The sequence below is a fragment of a genome, unplaced genomic scaffold (assembly GCF_019419815.1).
Source record: "Pyrus x bretschneideri cultivar Hongxiangsu unplaced genomic scaffold, Pyrus_bretschneideri_v1 Contig151, whole genome shotgun sequence".
NCBI lineage: Eukaryota > Viridiplantae > Streptophyta > Magnoliopsida > Rosales > Rosaceae > Pyrus > Pyrus x bretschneideri.
The window spans coordinates 172,762-177,748 of record NW_025999448.1 but is presented as its reverse complement, the minus strand read 5'-3'; positions in this window follow the sequence as shown (position 1 = coordinate 177,748).

Genomic DNA, 4,987 nt, shown 5'->3' with positions numbered 1-4,987 from the left:
CACTGATCTGTTGGACCACATAATACATTCCCTAGAAATCACATTGGTGTGTCCAAATTTTCGAATGGAGACAACTACGCTACTTGGAGTCGTGCTGTGACTACTAGTCCTAATTCCAAGAACAACACCATTATAATCGTCAGCAACCGCCTTATCGGATGAAAGCTTGCAAGCTTCCGCCTCAAGGGAGAAGCCTTGGTTGTGTGATTTCTGTTGGCAAGGTGTCGAGACACTAGAAGTTGTACCAGTGGATGTTGTACAATTTTTGGAAAGTCACTAGTTACTTGGAAAACTAAGAAAATACAATAGTATAGCGATCTTCAGCAAAAGCAAAATATCGATCTCTAAAACAATTCCTTTTAGCTAGACAAAGAGGAGTCCATTTGGGGATTCATCATCACTCCTATAAATGATGTGTTAGTAAAAATTAGCTTCAGTAGTAAAAATTAATTTCAGTATTCGTTCGCACCATCACTTAATATTAATGACATTATCTATTAAAGGTTGTGACGTCATCACTGAATGCTGGTGTTCTAATGAATGACCACTTTAAAACGTTATATAGCAATTTAGAATATTTTAAAAGATTTAGATCAATTTGGAATTACTCTAAAAGTTGAATAGTTATTTGTACTTAATCTTTTTGTTTTTTTGTTCAATTTTTGTACTTAATCCTTTAGTGTGTGTTTGTTTACCTTCAATAGACTTCACTGAACCGGACTAACAGTTAGTCCATTCCCATGTTTGTTGCACTGGACTACGTGCACTCGTCATGTTTTTCATGGGAATTCTCATTTGTACATGTGGACTCTTGGTGGTGCCTACAATGTGAGCATCTTGCCGCAACCACAATTTAGCATAGTTGATTTAAAATGGAATTCTCCTCCTAAAGGATGAAGAGTTGTGTTGCTGCGCTTCTATTGCAGTTTTTCCTGAATCGAGTGAATATAGCTCGGATGACTGAGGCGGTTAGTAATTTTCCAGAGTTTATTGTAAAAAAATTGTAGAATGTACAATTAAGCAATTTACGTTGTTCTGCTATGTACTGTGTTAATTTAGTATTGGGATGCTCCATTTGTTCTAGTTGGATCATCCAATTGTTTGATTAAATTGGTGGCCTTTTCCTCTCTCATTTGTTGTGAGGGAAGACATATTTTAATTGCTTAGTTGTATATAGAAATGGTTTTGCTGGATGGTGGGACAACCGGGTGTTACATTTGTTTCTTAATTTTCTGTTTTCCTCTGAACAAAAATATTGGGTCTAAAATATTTTAGTTTGCGACTTAGCCAGGCACTATGCTAAATACTTCATTATTTTTATTCTGCTTAATTAAAGCTAAGCCTAGTTCAATTTTATCTCAGAAGTTAGTCTAATCTGAAATAGTCCGATGCAGCAAACACATCTTTATTTTATAATGTTAGGTTTGAAATTCTTTTTTGTAAGGTTGAATGTTAGGAAGGACTTACATGTGAACATCGGGGTGTTATGAATGAGGATCCTCTTTGTAAAAATTTCGGATATCTTTCAATCACATCCATTTATCATATGTTGTACGATCAGAAATCATTATAAATTTTTTTATTTAAAATTAAATATAAACAGTATTTAAAAAAAATTAATCACATAATATACAATAAATAAATTTAATTGAATGATTTTCCAAATCCTCGTAAAGAAAATCCGAAGGGAATTTTCATTCGGATTTTATAGTGATTCAATTTCAAATGTTTCAATGACGTTTGCGTGTGTGATCATGGAACAGGCAATGGGGTCAATGGTCCCATATCAATTAAAATACTGACAACCGACATTAAAGTACTAACAACCAACATTAAATTGCTAGGCTGGAGATATGTGGTTCTCCTTAATTCGTGCATGCAGATTTTTCGATTGAGTTTGACAGCACAAATGGACTTAACAGTCAACTTTTATTCTTCCACGCCATATTAGAGAAAAGCTTCAATTATGGATAAGTACTCAAATTAGTAAGAGAAACCTCCTAACCAGCTTTAATTTCTATAGAGGAACCGGTGCACGGATTTCCAGTCTAAATTTAGAACAAATATTGACATACCCCGACCGAGATCAGGGCGTACTGGCCATCACACGAAGGTGACGTAACCATGTGCACGTGCGGAAGCTAATAGAACAGTAATATAAAAGTACGAATAATTAAAAACTAGCATACAAAGTCCTAGAACAAGTGCTAGCACAAGTGAAATACAAATTCAGAGCAGGTCTATAGCAGTCCAAACGAAATTTCAACAATAGTACACCCGAAGGTGACCCTACTATGGTGAGTGTCTGTTAGAAAAGCCGGAAGAATCCTCTGGGAGACCACCGAAACTGCTACTCAACTAGAACCTGGAGGGGCGCAAAACAAAAGCGTGAGTGGGCAAAAACAAATCTTTCTAAAACCATTTATAAAATACTTTCTAACCCCTCGCCGTAAAACCTGTATACTTCCCAGAAAATATATACACAATACATATGCCAAACATGCTCGAATAATATGCCATGCCGAAATCTCATAAGGATATGCAAGTGCCCAGGTATAAACATATCAATATCAAGTAATCTGGCAGCCGGAGTCACCTAACGTGACCTGTACGGCTGCATCTAGAGCTCGAATCTCAATCTCAATATCTAAACCTGCCCACGAGTCGGAACCACCTAAAGTGGTTTGTACGACAGGCCTGAGTGTAAATAAGTGCTACGATCACGTGAAGACTGGGCGAATAATCGCTGGTCACCTACGAGTCGGAACCACCTAAAGTGGTTTGTACGACAGGCCTGTGCACCTACCTTGAATCCAAGGTGAGCATAAGGTGCGGGAGGTGAACATCACGTGAAGGACTGTGCCCTGGCCACGGGCGGGAGCACTAACACCGGGGGTGCAGGTTATGAGCTCTCTAACTGTCTCAAACCACTACTTGAAACATAAACGTGAATAATGCTTACCTGGCACTTACCTGTGCGTCCACAGCACCCAATATGCATATGTATATATATGCCACTACTAATGCATGTGATGATGCATAAACAATAATAATATGGTGCATGGCATAGACACTTAACCATTTTTAATCAAATTCTGGGAATATAAATGTATATAGGTATATATGGAAAACAAAAGCCCACTCACTGGTATGTGGAAGGGTCGTAGCCCCCCTGCCTCGAGTGCGAACGCTCGTCCTCGGGGTACGTGTCACCTATATGCGAAATAACTATAAAAACGTTAACTTTAAGGCACATAACCAACTTCTCGTAATAACTTTTCATACATTGCTCAAAATGGACAAATGAATATACCAACGTGCTCCACACAACCTCAGGATCACAACCATATTTTTAAAATAATTTTTGGACTCCTCACGCGCCCCCACGCGCCAAAATAGGCACGGACCTACGCGCCCCCACGCGCGGCCACGTGCCATGCACACTGACGGTGTCAATTGACGCCGTCAGAATATTCCGTTAAAACTGACAGATTCCGTTACTGCCGTTAGGAATATTCCGTTAAACTTAACGGAATATTCCGTTAATCCTGTTTCTTCTCCGGCCTACCCTCGCCGGACTCCGGTCACCGGAAAAACTGGGAAAGTTCAAACTCACTATTCTCCTTCGTTTTTCAACCATTTTCTATGATTCTTGGACCAAAAGAAAGCCCTAGACTAGTAGAATCACGTTATATAACTTTTAAAAGCTAAAAACCACGCGATCATACCTGTCTCAAAACTCAAAACTCGGCCAACTTCGAACCAAGCTTCTCCGACGTCGAAACACTTCCAACGATGCGCTCCCAAGCTCCTTGGGACCTCACCAACACACCTACGAGCTTAGAAATCCCAAAAACTCAATGAATAAACTTTGCATGAATGTACTCGAATCGGACATTGTCGAATCGACGTGAAAACCAAGGATTTCTCACCTGAAAATGGTATGGCTGTGCTCGCCACGACCTCACGAGTTCAATGGTATAGTTGGTTCCCTCGATCTGCAAAGGTTTGAGGGTTCTTGGTGTGTGTCCGTACGTTAATGGTGGAAATGGGAGCTCGGGGGAGAGAGAAAAGACAGAAGGAGAGAGAGAGAGGGACAGTGGGAGTGTGTGTGGTTCCAAACACATACCACAACACACAAAACAACCAAAAACGTGACGAAAAACGCACTAGGGGTAAAATTGTAATTTCACACGTACGTTTCGATATTTCCGGGACGGGATGTCACAAATATTGGTAAAAATTACAAAGGCTTAACTATAGTAATAGTCTTTCAATTATACTTTAATTTTTGTTTGGATAAATTGTTGACTTAATTTCTGAGTTAACATCTGAGTAAAAATTAGGTTTTGAAATTATTTTTTTGATAAAACAAGATGAATTAACAAAACATTGATCAAGTGTATCACATACAAATTATAAATTATGTAACTTAAATTGAAGAGAATTTGAATAGAATAGCTTCGCATCCAATATTAGAGATGTAATTGGAAGATTTTAATTAGTTTGAGGACTGATTTGGGACATCCATTTTGTGTTTAGTAAACAATTTTTGGACATCTAGTAAAACTGAAGCGTTAAATTTTAGCAGTACAGAGTTGGAAAAAAAAAAAAAAGGCCTGTTTAGGAAGCAAAATATTGTATTTGCATATGGTTTAAAATCCTAGTGGATCGAGTTTCCACCTATGCGGCTAGAATTCGAAACTCTCATCCCCTAAATTATTGTAATAGTTTTGAACGCTCCCCCTTCCCTGAATAATAATAATTAAAAAAAAGCTAAATATTGTACTTAGTGTCACAAAATTGATTTTTAGCACCTCTACAGTCTTGTTGTGATGTTTTCTTCATGCAGAACACTCACCTCATTGATGTTATAATACAATTAATATTGTAAATTTGTTGGTGTTGACTTCCACACCAAAGTGCTGAATAATTGCCATGAAATTAATTGCGTCACTTAAGTCTTTTGTAATTACATACTACGTGA